This window comes from Genypterus blacodes, unplaced genomic scaffold, assembly GCF_046128005.1.
Source record: "Genypterus blacodes isolate CSIRO-AG114 ecotype Tasmania unplaced genomic scaffold, CSIRO-AGI_Gbla_v1 ptg000094l_1, whole genome shotgun sequence".
Classification (NCBI taxonomy): Eukaryota; Metazoa; Chordata; class Actinopteri; order Ophidiiformes; family Ophidiidae; genus Genypterus; species Genypterus blacodes.
Window position 1 is genome coordinate 2,110,579 of NW_027466898.1, and position 7,358 is coordinate 2,117,936.

Here is a 7,358-nt window from a genome sequence, read left to right on the forward strand (position 1 = left end):
AAGTCTTTAATCGGTTTAATCAAAGTCTTCTCATTTCACAAATGTGGTAATGCCGATGGTCCAACATGGTGTGAATAGTTTTCAGTTACATAGCAAACTTTTCTTGGGAAGGTATCTCCTGGCCCCCTGCTTCTTCGGGTCACCCCTTGGCCCCAACCCCCCCCCACTTAGGATGACAGCACATTGGTTGGGTCAGGATAGGAAAACCCTGGTCCCTTGACATAGCAGACATCAGCCAACACAGCTTAGCACACCGTTTCTAACCTAGCATTACAAACAGTGTTGCTGGTGAATGAAAGCAGCCGCAAACATACTTGCCACACACAGACACGTTTTATTCATTACTTCCATTACAATATTTGTCGTCATACACCTTTTCATTTCTAATGTGGAGCTCTGTTGTGAGGCACTTTATTTGATCAAAAGTACTACTAAAGCGCTCTTAAATTCAAATAAAATAACATTTTCTTTATTTCATTTATTTGATTTAACCCTTTTTAATGATATACTTGACATTAAATTAAAGTGCAGTCCAGTGAAAATGAACTGAAACTGGGCACATTCATCTACATCAGTGTTTCTCTGAATGGGAAGCACCACACAGAATCTGTTTTAAACAAGTTTATGAATGGGCACTAAGGGACACTAATGAAACTTGGAATTTTAAATAGACAGTCTTTCTTTACCAATTGCCATAGTATGATGCATCATCAATCATTGCTTGATGTGCAATTGCACTCACTTGTTTTGCTTACATCATTGTGTAATATGCTGTATTTATTGTAACTGAAGGTTCATATCGTTCTTTGTTGTCATCTCTCTTCTTTCGAGTCTGAAACCCCTTGGCCACTGCAGATTCCGTTCGATTATTTTCAATGTCAGATTTTGAAGGTTGAAACTCTAAGGCACAAAATCCCTTTTACCAGCCAAACTAGGCGTTTTATCACAGCCCCTTCACATCATCATATCTCCATCCTCATTACACAAAAGCCAGTCCAACAGCAAACTACTCTAGAACATTTGCTTCGCCCCATACATTGTGCATGTGTTTGCATTCCTGTGACAGAACCTCTACTGTGTTGCATGGTGAACATGAAAACAGACAAAGTAATGTAGAATGAAATGTGATCGTTTACTTGCCAATGTCTTATGACAGATCATTTTCAGTCACCAAGTCCAAAATTTAATCTATTCTCAAAATGTTTGTGATTATTGCAGTTAGGAACCATTTAGACTTAATTGTATATAGACAGACTGACTTTCGTGTCATGTTAAGTATTTAAGCTCTTCTCTGGCCACATGGCCCAGCTTAAAGGAAAATGGGCCCATCGTTGATGATCTTTAGGATAAATAGCTAAAGCATATATGGAAGGCTGTCTGCTCCTTTTGTCTGGAGCTTCATGACTAAGGCAACATTTACAATCCTGTAATCTAGTTTGCACAGATTAGATTGGACTGATTGATAGAAGGAAAACAAAAATAAGAAATTCATGTAACTGAATATTTCCCCTTCCCAGATAATATCAAGTGGAAGTATTGAATGAATATCTTTTTGATTACACAATACTGTTTCAAACAACACCTTTTTCTTGAAGAAACACTTGATAATCAAAAAAGACATTTCATCAAGAAATGAAGTGCCTCAAACTTGTGTAAACGACAGCGCTGTGCGACACCGCAGCCTTAAAAATGGTGGATGCAATTATCCAAAGGGACTTAAATTTGTATATATTTTTGTCCTGGTGGGAACTGAACCTCTGACCCTGGCAGTATTCGTGTTGTTGTACGTTACCACAGACCACAACATTCTGCACGAACCCTGTGGTCTACTGGTCAATGCCACCGTTTACCACTGTAGCAATTCAAAGATTGAACCCCTTGTGGTCTTTTCTCTTAGTGTATGGTGGCCAGTGGCCTTGAACTGTGAGATGAGTCAATACTGAAGTATATCTCGCCAACCCCGAAGAAAGTTTTGAACAATAATTTATCACACAAGAAGAATTGTGTGTCAGTGACGTCCCGCTCAATAACATGAAGAAGCTATGCCCATTTCAAATCTTCCACACAGGGAAGACAGATAACAAGAGAGGCCCGTAACAGTCGCTGAACCTCACACAGGAGGTTTACCCAAGATGAACATTTACAAGTACATGTTTAAACACAAAAAAAAGGTTCTAGCATCACAGCAGAAAACACTTACAAACTGATAAGAAGCACTGACTTTAAACTCCCTGAACTGAACAAAGACAGACTAACAAACCTCAGAGTGTGAATACCTGTGAGCATTTGTGTGTACTCTGCTACTACACACACGTGCATTCCATATTGCCTGGAGTTGGCTAATGTTTCAAAATAGTGTGCTGCACCTTGAGGCCCCCATGCATGTGTTATCACTTAACAACCTGCCGGTAACTCAGCGGAGTACAGACCTCTTGAGCACAATGTGCTCCGCTAAGCACCTCATTACAGAAAATAGCCCTTTGCATCCCACTGAGGTAATAGCTGGGTTGGATGAGTCTTTGGGTGAAGAAATCAACACAGCTCACTGACAGAGTGCTTGGCCATTTCATGACAAATACAGCTCCCAGACTTTCAGATTTTCAACCCTCTGTAATGAGTCATCTGACTCTATAGAGCCGTGGCACAATGTTCAAATTTATGCTAAAAACAAATTATGCCAGAATCATGAGGAGGAAATTTGTATTCAACAGGTCCCATCTGTGATAGCAGCAAGAATTGTACTGCATGTTTCTGTTGTTTTCTAGTCTGCCAGGGAAGAAGGAGTGAGCCCTTGGACAAAACACGACAATTTTTCATCCAAAACTGAGATCACAACAATTAAAATGCAATCAAACAACACATTTCCAAAAGACTGACCTCTTTTAAAATAAAATATTACACAACATGTTTTGGGTGTTTTTTCTAAACAATGAATGCAGGAAGAAGACGGAGGTAGAAGAATTGGAGAGACAGATGCGTATGAATCAAAGAAGGGCTATGGTGTCTCTAATTGTGTGCTGTTGTCATGTGTATTGCTAAAGCAAATTGATGTTTTTCTGAGTGAAACATCATGTCCATTACTTTGCCCACCCTCTGATGACTGCATCACCCGGCCTTCATGGGGCATTCCTGATGCGCTGTACCCCACGAGTGCAGCGCATACTACATCCTATGTGAAAGGGCTTTTAGAGCAGTTACAGAATTAAGTAATACAGCTTCCTGACACTTATTACTTATGGTCTTATGTAGCCTATGTGAACCCATATGTTACAGGGCAGCATGTGCATTCACATTGACATGTATACTTACCAGGAATATGACAAATATGACATTACTACTTGTATTAAGAACTATAATGTCAATTCTTAGGGCTTTAAAGAAAATAGGTCATATAATCAATCAGGGTCATAGGTAAATAGGTCAATAATGGTCGGGGAAACTGGGAGAATGAAGGAAAGAACAACAATTGGTTATTTAATTATTCTGCAAAGAAATCGGGAAAAGGCTCAATGTATTACTTGCCCAAAATCTAGCATTATTCGTAAATATTTTCTACTTTTTCATGACTGCTAAGGTTGGCTTGGTTCGGCTGTGCGCTCTTAGTCAAAAGTAATTTGCCGACTGTTCACTCGGCACAATGGGAATGCAGGGCAAAAAAGTCTTCGAGATGTTCCCGTTCTAACGACAGCGGTAGGTAACTGGCCAGTGAATCACAGCTTGTACGATATTATTGTAGGTTGTAGGCTGGTGTGTTTATTTACAGCATAGGAAGGCAGTAACTTAGTAAAAAAAAAACACATGGTGCCAAGACAAACAAATATTGCAAAACCACAACATGGCAGAATAACACAAACACCTTCACTTTCGGCCCTCGTGGGTGTCATTATATCGTGTTTTCTAATCTTTCATTTCTAATTTGTCCTTTTTTCTCATTCATCATAGTACCTAACTTATTGCACTTCTACTCTAGCTCTAGTTATGCTCTTAGCTGTTGGTTTAGGAAGGAAATGCGCTTACGATTTCTTGTGACCTGAAGTTCTTTTATCTACCTTTGTTGAACACACTTATTGTAAGTCGCTTTGGATAAAAGCGTCTGCTAAATGATCGTAATGTAATGTAATGTAATGTGTCGGCGAATGACCTTCACTTCAAAATTCATAATGTAAACATGACGTAACACAGAAACACCAAGATTCCATTAAAACTACAAATTTAACTTGTAAGCAAAAATCGTAACACAAGCGAAAAATATAAATCTGTGTTTCCATCAACTTGTCATAACTACGAGTGTTAGAGACTCTTGTTCAGTTCATTTTGTGTTTTTGATTTATTATTAAAAGACTTTGTCAACCCGGTCCAAATGCCAGATGCACTTGAGAAAGAGTGAAGTGCAAACCTAGATGTTGCAGATATAGAGTGTTAATTCTTTGACTTAGTCCTGCCATCTTGTGTCATTTCATTGCCCACTTCAGTTTTATGAATCAAGTTTTCAGCTTTCTGGTGGAGTGAAATCTGCAACAGTGAATGGCAGGAATAGACTGAGCAGGGGAAAAGGGGATTCTGCTGTTGTTTATGCTAAATGTCATTTCTTGGATGATGTAGCGAGACAACTTTACTGAAAGCAAGATAGTTGCAATCAAATTATAGATGAAGAATAGAAGAGAACAGTTGTGATATATAATGTCAAGATGAAAACTTATATGTGTCGACTATTATCCCAAATATGCTTTCTAAATCTATCATCCACTTAAACTCTGTCCAGGTCCATTCTACTCTGTTTAGCTGTGCTGCTGCTTATTTGTCCCTTTGTCTTCGCTGCTTGCAGAGAGGAGCAGCCTCCAGTCTGAGACTGACAAACCCCTTTGGAAGGAAGGAAGACATGCAACACCTCTCAACCACTAAAACCACATCACACCATCAGCCAGTTTGTCCCTTACAAAGTCCGTCATAAATACGTGGTAATGGTGCAATCTATTGAACTCGATCTCGATTTGGATCACCATCATCGGTTTGCATTTGCAGGGATTTGCGCACTGGCCCTGCTGCAGGCGAGCAGGCGTGCATACACGTGTGGAATATGGAGGGAAGCACCCGCCTATAACAATAACACCACACACAAAGCTTACCCGGGGTGGGCTAGAGTGGAAGTAGTACTGAAATAAGAAATTAATCTCCTGCGTGAAATGCCATGTGACATCTCTTCTTATAAACACGTTTACACTCCAAACAAAGGAGAAGGCTCCCCGCGAGTAGCGGCTAGCTCCCAACGTCACATGCTAACGGACCGAGAGTCCCGCTGACTCTTACCTGATGTGGCACATCAACCTTCAGGCTGGCCAGTAGCATAGGCGGTCCAAAGGCTGGAGCCAGCTCGCCAAATTTACCGAGCCAGTGAAGTTGAAGGCGGCTTTTTAACAATTCTCTCCCCCACCCGCCACGCTGAAAAACTTTCCTCCGTGAAAACCCAACTGTCAACAAAGAGGAGAGGAGGAGTGAATCAGCGGGGCTATCTAACGGTCAGTCGGTGGGCTGGGGTTTCGGTAACATTAGCTCTGATGACGTCCCGTTATTTCTAGCATGTACTCTTTACAGCCAAAGCCGCTGTGTAAATCTGGCAACGCACTGGTATCTTACTCCACACCTCCAACAAGGCAACTGGGCAACTTTCACCAATAACGAAAGCTAGTAGTAGATTCCGGCTACTGTAAATGTTGAACACACACTTTACGCCAACGTCAAATAATAACTTTAACAGCTGTTCCAACGGGCTGTTTTGTTAGTAAGAAGAGCGGTGGAACTAAGATTAAATGGGCAAATCTTTCACCTGGATACAGCATTGATTCGTTGATATCACGGGATTATATTGCTTGATGATGTGTCTGACGTAATTGTGTAATTGTGTTTCTCATGTATTTGAAAGCATGACAATATCCAGCTAACAACATTTATACAGAGAGTTTTGCATTAACACAGCGCGCACACAGTAGGTAGGTAGGTAGGTGGGTACGAGTCCGTGAACGCGGCTTATTGGATAACAGCAAGAAATCGGCAGTAGCTCCTTTAAAATTCACAAAGCGTGTCTAACTAATAATGTGTTTACTGTAACAAACGGCTGTGAAATGGACTTCTCCGCACATGACATGACGCCCGGGCTGCCCTGTGAGCATTGTTTGTGTCAGCGGCGTGTCAAAATACTGCGGCGCGATAACAAACAGCTAACGTTACCGAAAGAGCAGCACTTTACTGGCCTGAAAAGCTGTGTTTGCCATTCGGTAAGAAAAGCCAGACAAAAGAGAGCAAAAACGCCACGCTAACTACAACACCTCACGCCATGTCTGACACTCCAAAGGTTAAAGAAAAGCGTAAATAAACTTACATTACTCCATGTGAAGAGCGACGTATGCAAACGCTGTGTTAATCCAGTTTTTTAACGCTGTAGTATCAACATAGATGGCCAGCACTTCTCCATAGACCCGCCTCTACGTTTTAGCAATGAGGCATATCTATACATTTATAATCCTCCCCGATATCCAATCAAAGTTCTCCACTCTATAAAATGCTCTGCTCTGATTGGTCAAAAAGCCTGTCAGTCACGACATGTGTCCCCCCCAGCTGTCGCCCTACCATATAGGGGTGTGTCGTGACGTAGGAGGCAACTTGATACAGGAGATTGTCAACAGTTTCGACAAAATGATAGTAATTTAAGGAAATATAACGCGTAATTGAATGAACAAAGGTGTAAAAACTATAATTTTACCTTATCTTGGTATGGTTATGAAGTGGTGGAGTGGTTGGAGGAGTTAGATATTATTCATGTTGATATCATTTGTATTTCAAGCGTGCATGAAAAATTGTGTCTCACAGCGATACAATGCATCAATCTTAAATCTTCTTTGTCACTCACCATAGTCTCCTCATTAATTATTTATGATTTACCTATACATAATATATGAAAGTTCCAGCATTCTCTCTCTCCCGTCTCTCCTCTCTGTCCTGGAAACACTTGAAAACCGATAGCATGCGCACATACCAAGATCATCAAGGGGTGAGTGAAAACTGGTTTTGTGTGTAACTACTATCGCACATTACAGCTCAGGATGTAGAGCGGTCACATGTTCTGCAGTGTGTGTTCTCACCTGTATTTGAACACGTCAGCTTTGATCAAGTCAGCGATGGAAGCCGTCTCATTGTTTAGAATGAGAGAAGAATTCAGATGGAACGAGAGAGGAACCAGAGGGGCCCAATGGTTTTAAAATGGATTTTTACAAACTCTTGCATTGTGCTTTTCACATACGGATCTCTTACAGCAGCAGCTGAGAGAAGTTGTGCTATTGTCTCTTTCTCTGTTATGGTGACGT

At 40.9% G+C, this 7,358-nt stretch overlaps 1 protein-coding gene across 2 annotated transcripts in view; it reads right to left on the minus strand.

The window, feature by feature from the left end:
• The window catches only part of LOC143007852 (vitamin D3 receptor A), a 60,681-nt gene extending 54,207 nt beyond the window's left edge, over window positions 1-6,474 (minus strand). The window contains exons 1-2 of one of the 2 annotated variants that reach the window (XM_076159336.1): window positions 6,377-6,474; window positions 5,308-5,468 (exon numbers count right to left, since the gene is read on the minus strand). The gene's annotated coding sequence lies outside the window, so the exon portion shown is untranslated. The remainder of the gene's footprint in view (window positions 1-5,307; window positions 5,469-6,376) is intronic. The other variant, XM_076159335.1, reaches the window with a different exon arrangement.
• Window positions 6,475-7,358: the final 884 nt, after the last annotated feature.